Source organism: Lathyrus oleraceus, chromosome 1, assembly GCF_024323335.1.
Source record: "Lathyrus oleraceus cultivar Zhongwan6 chromosome 1, CAAS_Psat_ZW6_1.0, whole genome shotgun sequence".
NCBI lineage: Eukaryota > Viridiplantae > Streptophyta > Magnoliopsida > Fabales > Fabaceae > Lathyrus > Lathyrus oleraceus.
Genome location: NC_066579.1, coordinates 76,746,429 through 76,762,097, shown reverse-complemented (window position 1 = coordinate 76,762,097; position 15,669 = coordinate 76,746,429). Strand labels below are relative to the sequence as shown.

At 37.7% G+C, this 15,669-nt stretch overlaps 1 non-coding gene across 1 annotated transcript; it reads right to left on the bottom strand.

The window, feature by feature from the left end:
• Positions 1 to 1,255: 1,255 nt before the first annotated feature.
• LOC127117108 (small nucleolar RNA R71) lies at positions 1,256 to 1,362 on the bottom strand. The gene has a single exon (XR_007801868.1). It is a non-coding gene; the product is annotated as a small nucleolar RNA R71 (small nucleolar RNA).
• Positions 1,363 to 15,669: the final 14,307 nt, after the last annotated feature.

Below are 15,669 nucleotides of genomic sequence, written 5' to 3'. Positions count from 1 at the left end.
ATTAATTTTAAATCAGGGAGAAAGCAATTTTTAGAGTTAATTAAATTCTAATCATTTTCAAAAAGTATTTTTAAAGGTTAAATGTGAGGACGAGAGTTAAGCATTTATGTTTAATTATATAATCTATGTCAACAGAGCGAGAGTTTGAGACAAGGGTGTTTAAATGGTTAGCATTTTCTTAAAAAGAGTTTCTATAGATTCTATTGTTTTCAAAAAGTGATTTTGGACTTAACTAATTAGTGACAGCGCACGTTAATATAAAGTCATAGTCTATTCAACAGAGCGAGAGTTTGAGAAAAGGTTTTTAACTCAATAGTGTCTACTGAAAAGATTTACTTTAAAACTACGAAACCAACGAAGATTTGATTCCCTAATTACGACGAACTGCATACCGATATCCGCTTATTTGATATTTAATCTAGATCTTATTTTAGTTTTATTTTTTCCCTTAATCAACAAAGTATCATCCGCCTTAGCTTTACGAAGTAACCTTAGAAAACGGTATATCGATTCATAAGTCCCTGTGGGATCGATATCTTTTATTACTACGCGATTAGACTGTGCACTTGCAGTTAATACCCCAATAGACTCATAAAGTCGCGATCAAATTTTTGGCGCCGTTGCCGGGGACTTTTATTTAGTCGATATCGTAACTCTTCTGTTACGCTGTAGAGACTAAGGCAATTTTTATTTCTTTCTTTCGTTGATTTGTATGCCACATACTCGCTAACAAGGCGAACCGTATTACTTACAAATCAACGACGTTGAACGATATCCCCGAGTCTTACGACGAATTCGGGAGTATCATGCTGCAAACAATCTTCCACCAATCGAAATTCCTGATCTCAAAAATCTTCTTCCTTCGCCGATACCCGAGATGGAAGAACCAGCTCGTGCTCTTCGAGATTACGCCGCTTCATCACAAGACGAGCCGCATTCGAGTATTGCTCCACCCGCAATTGAAGCAAACAACTTCGAACTTAAACCTTCGCTGTTACAGGCAGTGCAACATAATCAATTCTCTGGAAATCCTACCGAGGATCCAAACCTTCATTTATCCGTATTTGTTCAATACGCTGATACTGTTAAAGCTAATGGTGTCACTTCAGAGGCAATTCAACTTCATCTTTTTCCTTTCTCGTTAAGAGATAAAGCTAGAAGATGGCTTCAGTCTCTTCCTTCCAACTCAGTCACCACATGGAATGAGTTGAAGAAAGTCTTTCTTGCCCGATATTTTCCTCCAAGCAAAACAGCTATGTTAAGAGCCCAGATAAATGGATTTAAACAGAAAGATAACGAGTGTCTTTTCGAAGCATGGGAAAGATACAAAGACATGATGAGACTTTGTCCACACCATGGTTTAGAGGACTGGTTAGTAATTCATACCTTCTATAATGGTCTCTTATACAACACAAGATTAACAATAGACGCCGCCGCAGGTGGTGCGCTTATGGATAAACCTTACGCTGACGCTTATCAACTTATCGAAAGCATGGCCCAAAACCATTATCAGTGGGGAAGCGACCGAACAATGGTAGAAAAACCTCAAACGAAAACTGGCATGTACGAGATAAGTAGCCTTGATCATGTTAATGCAAAAGTGGATGCTCTTGCCTAGAAAATTGAAAGTTTAAATGTATCACCTCCAGCCGCCGTGGTTGCCGTGACTCAAAATTGCGAAGTGTGTGGAATCCAAGGTCACACTCCTACAGATTGTCAACTCCTAACAGGAATCCAAGCAGAGCAGGTGAACTACGCACAAGGAAATCCTTACTCGCATACCTATAACTCAAACTGGAAGAACCATCCTAATTTTTCATATAAGAGCAACAATGCCTTATACGCACCAGGACAAGCTCCCAATCAAGCCCCAGCTATACCACCTGGATATCAAAAGCAGACCCCATCTACACCTAACAATAACGTTCCTAGGAAATCCAACTTGGAAATCATGATGGAGAACTTCGTAGCTTCTCAACAGCAAACCAATAAAGATTTCTTAAACTAGAATGTACACACTAACGAACAGATTAAACAACTAGCAAGTAATGTAGATGCCCTGGCTACCCATAACAAAATGCTGGAAATAGAAATCTCACAAGTAGCTCAACAACAAGTGCCTACTGCTTCCCCAACTGGTACATTTCCTGGACAGCCCCAACCTAACCCGAAAAGCCACGCTCATGCAATTATATTAAGAAGTGGAACAGAGGTAGAAGGACCATCTGATCCAAGAATTGAAAACCAAAACTCTAAAAAGTCAACCGAGGAAGAAAATAAACCTAAGGAAAAGGAAGAGAGTAATAAGGAAACCGTAGAAAATAAAGAACCTTATGTACCTCCACCACCTTACAAACCACCTATCCCGTATCCTCAGAGACTAATTAAAACCAAAGACGCGGGCCAATTTAAAAAATTTGTTGACCTACTGAAACAATTAAACGTCACCATTCCTTTCACAAAAGCTATTACACAGATGCCCTCATATGCTAAGTTCTTAAAAGAAATTCTTTCTAATAAAATGAAACTTGAAGATAGCGAAACCGTTACACTCACTGCTGAATGTAGCGCTGTAATCCAGAATATGCCTCCAAAACTTAAAGATCCTTGTAGTTTCTCTATACCCTGTCACATAGGAAAATTTGTCATAGACAAAGCTTTATGCGATTTAGGAGCCGGTATCAGTGTTATGCCCTTGTCCATATGCAAGAGACTTGAAATGGGAGAATTAAGACCAACTAAAATGTCTGTGCAATTAGCAGATCGTTCCGTTAGATATCCCGTAGGAATTCCTGAAAACATTCCCGTGCGCATAGGTCAATTCTACATTCCAACCGATTTTATAATTATGGACATAAGAGAAGATGAAGTTACACCCATTATATTGGGAAGACCATTCTTAGCAACAGTCGGTGCCATCATAGACGTAAAACGAGGACGACTCACTTTCGAAGTAGGAGAAGAGAAAATTGAGTTCATTCTTTCCAAATTTTTGAAAGCACCTGCAATAGATGACACATGTTACTTCATGGATATCATCGACGAATGCATAAAAGAAACAGAGTTAGAAAATGACAAATCGTCTGACTATCGTGTAGAAGACAGACTGAACCATTGTTTAGCAATAACACCGGATCCTACGCAATGCCTTAAGAAACCAACCCTCGACTTGAAAACACTTCCCAAAAATCTAAGATATGAATTCCTAGACTCAGAACTTGAACGACCAGTGATAGTTAATGCAGACCTAGGAAAACTCAAAACCAAAAAACTCCTACATATCTTAAGAAAATATCCAACCACACTAGGATACAACATCACCGATCTTAAAGGGATAAGTCCTTCTATTTGTATGCATCGCATCATGCTAGAAGAAGACTGTAAAACTTCTAGGGAACATCAAAGGAGACTAAACCCGATCCTGAGTGAGGTAGTGAAGAAGGAAGTAACGAAGTTATTAGAGGCAGGTATCATATATCCTATATCTGATAGCAAATGGGTTAGTCCTGTACACGTAGTACCAAAGAAAGGAGGTATAACAATTATCGAAAATGAAAAAGGAGAAACTATAACCAAACGAATCGAATCGGGATGGAGAATATGCATTGATTATAGAAAGCTAAACAAAGCAACCCGAAAAGATCATTTTCCTTTACCATTCATAGACCAGATGTTAGAACGATTAGCAAAGCATTCTCATTTCTGCTATCTAGACGGTTACTCAGGCTTCTTTCAAATACCAATTCATCCTGATGACCAAGAAAAGACAACATTCACATGTCCTTTTGGTACCTTCGCTTATCGACGAATGCCGTTTGGCTTGTGCAATGCTCCTGCAACCTTCCAAAGGTGCATGATGGCAATATTCGCTGATTTTCTCGAAAACATCATGGAAGTCTTTATGGATGACTTTTCCGTATGCGGGAAAAGTTTCGAAGAATGTCTTGAAAACCTAGAAAGAGTTCTAGAACGATGTGTAAAAGTAAACCTAGTACTTAATTGGGAAAAATGTCACTTTATGGTACAAGAAGGAATTGTTTTAGGACACATTATATCAAATAGAGGAATTGAAGTAGACAAAGCCAAAATAGAAGTAATCGAAAACCTTCAACCTCCGAAAACTGTGATAGAAGTACGAAGCTTCTTAGGACATGCCGGTTTTTATCGACGATTTATTAAGGATTTCTCTAAAATAACTAAACCTTTAACCGGATTATTAATGAAAGATGCTGAATTCATCTTCGACAATAAATGTTTAGAAGCATTTCAAACGCTTAAACAAGCATTAATCTTCATGCCCATAATGCAGACTCCGAATTGGAATGAACCATTCGAAATAATGTGTGACGCAAGTGACTACGCCGTAGGCGCTGTTTTAGGACAACGAAAGGATAAAAAACTTCATGTCATATATTATGCAAGTAGAACTCTAGATGAAGCACAAATGAATTACGCCACGACCGAGAAAGAACTTCTAGCAGTAGTATTTGCACTAGATAAATTTCGTTCTTACTTGGTCGGAGGTAAAATAATCGTTTACACTGACCACGCTGCCATTAAGTACCTCCTAACAAAAAAGGACGCTAAACCTAGACTCCTAAGGTGGATCTTGTTGTTACAAGAATTTGATTTGGAAATCAAAGATAAAAAAGGAATTGAAAACGTAGTGGCAGATCACCTTTCTAGACTAGAAAATCTGGAACCGGAAAGAACATCGATCAACGATGACTTCTCGTACGATAAACTTATAGCTAATTTGGAAGAAAATAGAGCTGATGAACAAGTAGAAACCACCTTGGTTGTATGCGTTACACCATGGTACGCCGATTTTGTCAATTATTTAGCCGCCGAAATAGTTCCACTTAATTTATCCTACCAGCAAAAGAAACGATTCTTCCATGACATAAAACATTATTATTGGGACGACCCTTTACTTTTCAAAAGAGGCCCCGAAGGTATTTTCCGTCGGTGTATACCTGAAGAAGAGATAGAAAGTATAACCCAACATTGTCATTCCGCTCCCTATGGTGGACACGCAAGTACATCCAAGACCTGTTCTAAAATCCTACAAGCCGGTCTTTGTTGGCCAAACATATGGAAGGATGTGCATGCTGCTGTCAAGAAATGTGATAGATGTCAACGCACAGGAAACATATCTAGACGTGACGAGATGCCACAAAAGGGCATTTTGGAAGTAGAGATTTTCGACGTGTGGGGAATAGATTTCATGGGACCTTTTCCACCTTCTTTCGGTAACAAGTACATACTCGTAGTGGTTGACTACGTATCAAAATGGATTGAAGTTATAGCTTCTCCAACAAACGACACACGAGTAGTAACTAGACTCTTTAAGAATATAATCTTTCCAAGATTTGGTGTCCCAAGAATAGTAGCCAGTGATGGTGGATCGCATTTCATATCTAAGATACTTGAAAAACTATTGTTTAAGTATGGTGTAAAACATCGAGTAGCGACACCTTACCATCCTCAAACCAGTGGACAAGTGGAAGTGTCTAACAGAGAAATTAAGCAGATATTGGAAAAAACAGTCGCCACGTCAAGAAAAGACTGGTCATCAAAATTACCTGAAGCTTTATGGGCTTATCGAACTGCTTACAAAACTCCCATAGGAACAACCCCATTTAGGCTTATTTATGGAAAATCTTGCCACCTCCCGGTAGAATTAGAACATAAGGCCTATTGGGCTATTAAAAATTTAAATTTAAACTATAAGGCCGCCGGTGAAAAGCGAATCCTTGATATAAACGAATTAGAAGAACTTAGACAAAACGCATACGAAAATGCCAAAATCTACAAGGAAAGAACGAAAAAATGGCATGATAAGCGCATATCAAGGAAAACTTTCAAACAAGGCGATGCAGTCCTATTGTTTAACTCTAGACTTAAGTTATTCCCAGGAAAACTACGCTCTAGATGGTCAGGCCCTTTCCAAGTCACTAATGTTTTCCCTAGTGGAGCTGTGGAAATTAAAGGAAAATCTATGGAAACATTTATCGTAAACGGGCAGCGTCTGAAACATTATCATTATGATGAAAACAATGAAGACTCGCAAGTCCTGCACTTAGACGTATTGTCTCCTAAACCTATAGATTAACATTTACTAGTTTTATGTCGAGCTTGCGACATTAAACAAAGCGCTTCGTGGGAGACAACCCACAACTTTCTATTTTATTTTCTATTTTTATTCTATATTTTTTTCTTCTTTGATTATCCCTTTTGATTTTATTTTGTATTCATTCTTCATTTATTTTATTTCATAAAACTTTTCTTCTTTTCTCCTTTCGGCATCTGGCCAAATCCTGACTAAATTCTTGTTTTTCTTTTCTTTAGTTAACACTAACCTGATGGGACAAATTGATCGTATGGGTATCAAATTCAGAGGGAAAGCTCAGAAACAAAAGTTTGAAGGACTAGCAGAGAGAGAGATGCTACCTAGTTTCTATGCTGATGATTGGGCAATGATTGCCCTTGGACTAAGAGAGAGTGTCATGTATCTGCTGAGTCAAATAGGGTGGGAAACCACTCCTATTTGGAGACAATTTGTCACTTATCGGAGGCTAACTCTAGAATTCCTTAGCTCCCTGATCTATCTACCCAGCCATGGAAAAGGAATAAGCAGAGGTTTCATTCAGTTCAGGATGTTCAATATGGAGTATCAATTTAACATTCAAGACTTTACTAACCTTTTAGGGTTTCCTACCTCTTTTGATACATTCACTATGAGCCAAGAAGACCTTTTTGAATATAGAGAACTTGAACATTTTTGGGGAAGTTTAACGGGAAATGACGACCCTAAGGAGCATGAGTTTCTTTCTGGAAACATACATAACCCAGCTTTTCGTTATTTCCATAAAATCCTAGCATACACTCTTTTTGGGAAGAAATCAAACATTACCACAGTTTCACGTGATGAACTTTTCATCATATTTTGTGCTTCCTAGAACCGTCCAGTGAATGGTGCCACTTATATGTTGGCGATTTTTGACCGCCTTATTCAAGATGACCGAGCACCAATCCAAATAGGCGGATTGATAACCATGATTGGTAATGCTATCGGATTACGCCAACCCATGCTTGACTTGAGCCCTTTTTGTGGCATTGCGCCTATGAGTATACCCTTCCTCTTCAACACTATGTTTATAGGAAAGCTAGGACCTGAAGAGTTTGAGCTGATAATTAACAACCAAGTTCTTTGCCTATTCACCTTGCCTAGCCCGAGGACTAGTGTTCATAACCGAAACAATTGGCTCTACATTCTGAATGGAATACCTTCTCTTGTTAGATCTACTAAATCCATCCAAGACTATGAGATTTGTGACGACCAGATTCCTTATGCTGAGTCTGACCCTCAGACACCATCTGGTTATTATGATATTGACTCTCCACCTCATCTTATCCCGACCGAAGAGTCGGCAATACCTGATCTTAGACATCATATGCCCGGAACTGATTATAACACCGCCATTCAAGCCATGATGTCAGAACAAGAAGCCATCAGAAAAGAGCTAACTAACATGGGACATGAATTTCTGGGATACATGAGCAGTATGACAAATCAATTCCACGAGTTGCTAAACCGTGTAAATTCCTTTGCTCCTCCGGCCAAAGATCCTGCAAGTGGCTAGAAGTTTTTAGTTAATTAGTTTTAGTTTTAGGCTATTTATAGTTTTGTTTCACATTACTTTTAATCTTAGTATTTGTTTTCCATGTTTTATTTTACCTTCCAATGTTACATTATGGTTATGTTTATGAAGCTATTGCATTATTGGTTTATTTTATTTTATTTTGTTCTATGCAACATCTACAATTATCAATAATGATATTTACTGTATGCTGCTTACATAGCCTATTAGAAAAAAAAAATATTTACACTATAGTGTAATAAGTAGCATGCATGGTATTTCTAAAATATATCAATAGCAAAATAAAATAAACATAAACAAAACAAAATAAAAACAATAAAATAATAAAAACATATTATGAAGCACCCACGTAAGTGACCGTTGCAAGCTGACTGGTGTGACGAGCGTCACACAAGCCATCACGGTCGTCACGCAAGTGCATGTGACGCCCGTAACACCTTCCGTCACGAGCGTGACAGCTTCAGAACATGTGAACGTTAGTGACCGTTGGGGACACGACCGTTACCCACCCTATTTTTTATTTTCCCCATTCATTCACCTTTACTCCATCCCAATCACATTCATCCACATTTATTTTTCTTTCACCCACTCATCTTCCAACTTCCAAAAACTTTCCCTATAAATACCTACACTCCATTTCTCCCTAAACCACACCATTCTAACAAACAATCCTATACAAATACATTTTCATCTTCTTTCCTTCTTTCAACCCACCTATCAATATGGCGGAAAACCAACAATTCGGAAGTATCATCTTCCGATCCGAAGATGATAACTATCAACGAGAGCAATTCGATCGGTTTCAACAACGAGGTGTCGTCTCTACCAGGTATCCCGATTTAAATTGTTTACAAGAATTAGGATTACTTCAAGGTATACAATGGATGCTTAGGCTTGCTGATTTAACCTTTCTTTGCACACACAATCAACCTACCTACCCATCACTCACCTTAGAATTTTTAAGTTCTTATCCTTACAACACTCCAACCGGTGAAGACGAGTACTTAACCGGTACCGCAACTTTCCGCATGTTCAACACCGAGTACTCACTATCCCAGGATCAGTTGAGTGCCATGCTACAGTTCCCTATAGGAGACCAAGTCCACCCAAGAATCCCTCCGAACTCACAGTGGCCCATAAACACCTTCGACCTCTTTAGAAAAATATCCGGTGTGGAAACCGATAATTGGGATGCACTACTTGCTTCCCACATACACAACCCAACCATCCGGTATTTTATCCGCATTCTGCAAAACACCATTTTCGGTCGACCCAACAACAGCAAAGTCAATGCCAAGGAATTATTCTTCCTCCACTGCGTCTTTGCAATGGATACAAAGCTAAACGCCGCCTCTTTCTTATTTCACCATATCCACACCCTATGTGCTAGAGGCCGCCAACCTTTCGTGATTGGAGGATTAATAACCTCCATAGCACTTGGCTTAAATCTAGGGGACCTACTTCAAAATTTACAAGCTCTCCCACCCCTATTTATGGATATAAGATATTGTCGCTCCAGCCGCTTAATCAAAAATAGGGTAGGCGGAAGGTATTATCTTATGGTGAATAACCAAGAAGTCCCAAGCGTTGTTTTACCCAACATTGCCCTCACAGATGTCACCAACCCCGACCGATTCATCTACGACCTTAATGCTCCCGAAGCTACCGAGCCTACACAAGCAAACCCGGCCCCGAACGAGTTTGAAGAAATGGAGCAAGGTGATCAAGGTCTTGAACAACAGTCATCCCCGCTTAACCCTTCCGATAATGCAACCGGTCCATCCTCCCGACGTCGTCGAAGAAGAAGGCCAGCAACTAATGATGACATCATGGATGCTATTGATGCCATGCATGCGCAGAATACCGAAGTGATGCAACTGATGCGCCAGATGCAACAACAACAGGAAGCGAGGAATGCAATAACTGACCAGCGGTTCAATGATTTGCTCAACAGGTTTGATGACTTGGAAGTTCGTCAACGATCACCGGGCCCGAGAACAAGAGGACGTCGACAAAATTAAGCATATCTATCTATTTATTTCCTTTCTTTTCGCTTTTCTCTAAAAACATTGGGGACAATGTTTCATTTAAGTGTGGAGGGGAAAAACTTTGTTTCAGTTATGATTACTCCTCTTTCAACATTTCTTTTTCAAGTATGTATTTCCCTTTTCATTGTTATTTCCCTTTCATTTAAATGTTTATCTTTATAAAATATATATATATATATATATATATATATATATATATATATATATATATATATATATATATATATATAATATATATATTTATTTTAAAGTTAAGTCCCTAGTGTGAAAAAAATTTATTATCTATTCCCCTTAATTTTCTTGAGCCATAACAAAAATTCAACACACTCAATAAGTATAAAGGTTGCCTATTTTATCAAACTTGAGTAAAATTAAGACAAAAATTATTACCGCCCCAACGCTCTAAAAACCTCAACATGTTATATCAGAAAAGTCCATATTACACCAATCCCTTGAACTTTTAGTTTTATAGTAACCCCGAGTAGTTTATACGAGAAGTCGGCACCATCTTAATAGCAAACTACGTGGAGAGCCGATGAATATAAGTGAATGATTCCCAAGACAATATATTAGAAAAAAAATCAGGAAATGCACTAATTAAGTTAGGTGATCCTTACCCGATCATTTAATCCAAAGGTTGCGAATCCTACAAAAACATTGTATGAACGATCCATTGTGGGTTGGTTCAGCGGTTTCTGGTGCTGAACTTGGTAGGGCGTACTACGGTCTGATCCCCCGCAATTTGCAATGGACTAAATATCGAAGTTGTCCGTCCAACTTATGTACCAGAACTTCAAGCTAAAAAGGGGATCAAAATCACTAACCGGTTACTCCACTATGTGCGGGAAAAGATAAAGGGCTTAATGTGATTTCGCTAGAATGAAAACGGGTGAAATAAGAGTAAAGGAACTAGGATAGCTATAATAGCGTGACTCGAACTGGTTTGCATAAGGTGGGGTTATCTGAGGTTGTTACGGCAGTTGTTGATGTTAGGATTAAACTCAAGTTATTTTTAAACGAGATTTACTTGCAACCTACTACGAATTGATGTGTGTTTAGAAATTTCATCTGGCTAATATTTTAAAACGATTTATATACTGTATCTTGCTTGAGGACAAGCAAAAGTCTAAGTATGGGGGAGTTTGATAACATGAAATAATATCACATTTTTGGACTCGATTTAATTAAATTATATTATTATTTGTTTCGATTTATTTTATATTATTCGATATTACTTGGTATTTTCTTTCTATTTATTCCAAGCAACATTATTTGAAGCATACGTGAAAAAGAAAGAAAAGGAGGTGCAAAAAGATGATAAGAAGTAATTTCCACTAAAGCCCAGCCCACAACTATCAACTAGAAGCGCTGAAGCTGTGACGACCGCCACACAAGGTGTGACGAGCGTCACGCCCCCTGCTTTGTGTTACGAGCGTAACACATGGTGTGACGAACGTCACACCCCCATTCCGATATTTTTGGGTTTGACGCGTAACAGAAGCACGTTCATCCTGCTTTTTCGCTTGACCAGTTGACGCGAGGAAACCTACTGAATGGAAGAAACGTCACTTGATGGATTGATATAAATAGGACCAATTGTGGAACCCTGCTGGTCTCGCTCAATTTTCCAGTTTTCGGCACCGCATTATTTTTACTGTTTTTCTTATTTTCCAGCACTCTACTTTCCCAGCAATTTTTATTTCCTTTTCTTTTCCAGTCAATTTTGAAGCATTCAATTAATTTTCTCACAATAGTTTCTACACCGAAAACTATTGTGTAATTTTTACTGGATCTAACCTTATGTTAGATCATAGTATTTTATTCCTTCGTTTTTATTTTCTTGTCTGATCGAAGATTGTAAGAACAAATCCAACCGGTTTGTGGTGGAGAGTTCAAGCATCGAAGCTAGGAATAATCAAGACTTCTATTAATTTTACAGGTTCTTTAATTTTATTGTTTAAATTTATATATGCTCTGCACTGCTATTTATTTATACTATCTGTCCGATATGGCTGTATGTAAGCATAATTATTGTTTAGGTTTGTTCAGCATGTCTGGCTAAATAAACTTAGATATCGGTATGTAAAGTAAGCGGAATGAAGGAATCAAAACTAAGTTGGTTTAATTTTGTTTAAAAACATAATCACTCTTTTTATGGTCTCAATTTACAGAGTTAATACCAAGGTTTTTGTACGAGAGTAAAAGACATAAAGAAGTTAAAATCAATAGAACGACGGTTTGAGCTTTTAACTGGACAGTGTAAATTGGACGTTAATTTTAAATCAGGGCGAAAGCAATTTTTAGAGTTAATTAAATTCTAATCATTTTCAAAAAGTATTTTTAAAGGTTAAATGTGAGGACGAGAGTTAAGCGTTTAAGTTTAATTATATAATCTAAGTCAACAGAGCGAGAGTTTGAGACAAGGGTGTTTAAATGGTTAGCATTTTCTTAAAAAGAGTTTCTATAGATTCTATTGTTTTCAAAAAGTGATTTTGGACTTAACTAATTAGTGACAGCGCACGTTAATATAAAGTCATAGTCTATTCAACAGAGCGAGAGTTTGAGAAAAGGCTTTTAACTCAATAGTGTCTACTGAAAAGATTTACTTTAAAACTACGAAACCAACGAAGATTTGATTCCCTAATTACGACGAACTGCATACCGATATCCGCTTATTTGATATTTAATCTAGATCTTATTTTAGTTTTATTTTTTCCCCTAATCAAGAAAGTATCATCCGCCTTAGCTTTACGAAGTAACCTTAGAAAACGGTATATCGATTAATAAGTCCCTGTGGGATCGATATCTTTTATTACTGCGCGATTAGACTGTGCACTTGCAGTTAATACCCCAATAGACTTATAAAGTCGCGATCACTGCTCAAAACCCATGAGAAACTCTGACCGGGAGTGAGTCGGATGGCAACTGGTGGGGAAAACAAAGTTCTACTATCATTACGCAAACTACCAAGGAAACCCTCATCACTCTGCTGGAGATCAAAACTAGTTAGGTGATCACCGATTCTGTCAAGAACTTATGCACAAACTTCGCTGGGGACAAACACTCTACAGGGGAACCGAATCGATCAACTTAGCTGGGGATAACCGAGGGTTAACTGCTCGAGCACCATTAATGCTTCACACTTAGGACTTGCTGCTTTTTCGAAATGCTGTTGATATTGCTTTAAAATTGCCTTAAAATTCTTGCTTTTATATGTTTTAATAAAAAATGATTTTGATTTAAAATTTTAATTTCAAGGATGATCATAATAAAATTTAAACTATCTGGCTGAAACAAATAAGAGTGGAAACAATTGGATAAAAGCTCAACTTTATTTAATAGAATGGTAATCTGTAAATAACAAGACCCCATTGATCTTTACAAAGTTGAAAATGGTAATTTACATGGAAAAGGGTTACATTGAATACAATTGACCATTAATCCTTCTACCAACTCTTGATATCCACTGTGCTTTCGGCCGGTACTAGGGACGATGAATTGATGTCAACCCTTGTGCTCAACAAAGTTTCACCAAAACTGGAAGATCAGCAGAATGCAGTTACTTGCCAAAATCCCTAATTTTTGCATAAGTTGCCTGATGCGTGCTTTTCGCAAGTATACGAACGTGTCAGAGTAATATAAAAGATTGTCGAATCCACAGAGACCAAGTGTCAATCTATCGTTATCTATTGTTATGGTGTTTATCAAAGGCAATCAAAATAGGTGTTTTTAGAGTGTGCAATGAAAAGTAAAGTATTGAATAAAGTTCAAATAATAAAGACAGGGTCGAATGTAATTCACATAATCAATTAATAATCCAAGTACTTGCTAATAGAGCTACTTATGGGCAATGTTTCCTACTTTGAAAAGAACTAATTTAATAGGAACTGTCGCTTTCGCGTATTCAGAACCGAGTTGTACTCCCTAATCAAACCCTCTTATTGTCACTTATAAAGAGGAGCGCATTGCGTTAGAGTAGTAAACCTATTTTTAAGAAATATAGTATCTTGACTAAGTTGAAAAGTATTATAACCTGGATTTCTTAACCAAAAGAGGTTCTCACGAACCAGACTCTAAACCTATAAACGCGTCCGAAAATAGTTTTAAAATCTCTTTTCTTCTTAAGTTAAAAACTCCTAATGAACTAAACAAAGCGCTTTCGCTGTTTTTGAAATAGTTAAAAACAATTAAGTTTAAAAGGATGTTGGACGGCTTTCGATCTTACCCAACAGAAATTAAGTGCGGGAAAACTCAAGTTGAAAGTTAAAATAGCCCTTAAGTGTTTCTACGAACAATTGTACGGATTATCGGTTCAATTACGATCCTTACATTCTAACCTTATAGGTTTAGTTAGACATGGTAAAATAAAGGTACATTAATTTAAATAAAAGTAGTGCGAGTGCGGAAAGTAAATAAAAGTAGTGCAAGTGCGGAAAATAAATAAAAGTAGTGCGAGTGCGGAAAATAAATGAAAGTAGTGAGAGTGCGGAAAATAAATAAAGTAAAGCGAGTGCGATAAATAAATAAAGTAAAGCGAGTGCGAGAAATAAATAAAGTAAAGCGAGTGCGAGAAATAAATAACTAAAGCGAGTGCGAGAAATAAATAAAGTAAAGCGAGTGCGAGAAATAAATAAAGTAAAGTGCGAGTGCGGGAAAATAAAATAGATAAAGGCAAAGTAATAAAAACCTGCTCCAATCGGAGGGTTGAATAAAATGCAAAGCGGAAATGAAAATGGCGGCAGGATTAACTTCCTTCCAAAGTGCTCCAAACTCGATTACAGACTCGATCACAAAACTCGATTACACAATTGTGGTAACACCCCAATGCGAAGCGATTACCACTTTAAAATACTGAATATATGCCTAAGTGAAACAAAGTTTGCTCTAAGTTTGCCTCTGCTCTAAGTTTGGATGATTGAATAAGTGATTTCGAGTCTCTATTTATAGGAGAATAAAATGATGGAAATGACAAGGATGCCCTTCAACTTGAAAATGGGAGGGAAAAAATTTCCTCTTATGACGCCCGCCACAAGGCCATGGCGTCCGCCACAAGGCTAATATGAGGCGCCTTAGTGGAAGTAGTGGGGAACGTGGCAGTTGAGGGAAGTTGAGCTGGGACACGTCATGGCAGGGTCTATGGCGTCAGCCACAGTGGGAGCCACAAGTACAAAATGCTGAATTTTAGGGTTTTTAGCTCTTTTCACTCCTTTTCTCGATCGGGGCTCCGATTAAAGTAAAAACCTGAAAACAAAGAGAAACATAGTAATAACACAATAAAATGACAATAAAACTACTAAAATGCATGCGAAATCCGAGCCGAAAATACGGTGAATTTCAGTGTTATCAAACTCTCCCACACTTAAACCTTTGCTTGTCCTCAAGCAAAACATTAAAAAGCTCATAAAAGAAAATCTGGTGTAAACGAGTGCTTCAGGTTAAAAAGGTTCTAAGTTCAAGTCAGGATGTAGTGATAGGTACTAACTGAGTGGACTAAGGGTATCATGATGACACTAATCCGCAAATACGGACATAAACTTCATTCCTATATTAACCAACCCATATTATCCTACAATATCTAGGCCTGCCTCTTCATCTCTTTTTGTGTCCTTTTCATTCAGGCGCAATCACATTAAGCTCGTTATCCGTACATGCTTCATAATAGAGTGACCTGTTAGTGATTATGACCTAAACATGGGGTTTCTGGCACATAAATCTGTGTAAACCCTTTTATTTGACCCAATTGTAGTTGTGGCGGATCAGATTGTAATCCGCCCTACCGAGTTCAGTGCCAGATACCTCTTAACCAACTAACAGCGGGTAAGTTTTTCTTTTTCTTTTTCTTTTTCTTTTTGTAGCAAATTTTTACAATTCTTTGGTTTAAATGACTTTGTGAGGGTCACCTATACCGGAGTTGCCTTTTTGCTTTCTTTTATTTTTTTTTGTTTTGCTGGATCATT